Source organism: Arachis duranensis, chromosome 1, assembly GCF_000817695.3.
Source record: "Arachis duranensis cultivar V14167 chromosome 1, aradu.V14167.gnm2.J7QH, whole genome shotgun sequence".
In the NCBI taxonomy this organism is placed as follows: Eukaryota; Viridiplantae; Streptophyta; class Magnoliopsida; order Fabales; family Fabaceae; genus Arachis; species Arachis duranensis.
In genome coordinates this window covers 41932510-41933125 of record NC_029772.3, presented here as the reverse complement: position 1 = coordinate 41933125, position 616 = coordinate 41932510, and the positions used below count along the sequence as shown (strand labels likewise).

Here is a 616-nt window from a genome sequence, read left to right as displayed (position 1 = left end):
AAAGAAAGCCTGAACTCTTGGGAAAAGCTAGTCAATGCCTTCTTGGCAAAGTTCTTTCTACCTCAAAAATTGAGTAAGCTTAGAGTGGAAGTTCAAACCTTCAGACAGAAGGAAGGTGAATCCCTCTATGAAGCTTGGGAAAGATACAAACAATTGATCAGAAAGTGTCCTTCTGACATGCTTTCTGAATGGAGCATCATTGGCATCTTCTATGATGGTCTGTCTGAACTGTCCAAGATGTCATTGAACAGCTCTGCTGGAGGATCTCTTCATCTGAAGAAGACGACTGCAGAAGCTCAAGAACTCATTGAAATGGTTGCAAATAACCAATTCATATACACTTCTGAAAGGAATCCTGTGAACAATGGGACGAATCAGAAGAAAGGAGTTCTTGAGATTGATACTCTGAATGCCATACTGGCTCAGAACAAAATATTGACTCAGCAAGTCAATGTGATTTCTCAGAAAATATTGACTCAGCAAGTCTATATGATTTCTCAAAGTCTGTCTGGAATTCAAGCTGCACCAGGCAGTACTAAGGATGCTTCATCTGAAGAAGAAGCTTATGATCCTGAGAACCCATCAATGGAAGAGGTGAATTACATGGGAGAACCCT

General features: G+C 40.6%; 1 non-coding gene across 1 annotated transcript; it reads right to left on the bottom strand.

Annotated features, from left to right (window-relative positions):
• Nucleotides 1–75: 75 nt before the first annotated feature.
• On the bottom strand, nt 76–183 carry LOC127743003 (small nucleolar RNA R71). Its single transcript, XR_008004335.1, has one exon. It is a non-coding gene; the product is annotated as a small nucleolar RNA R71 (small nucleolar RNA).
• Between the last annotated feature and the right edge of the window lie 433 nt (nt 184–616).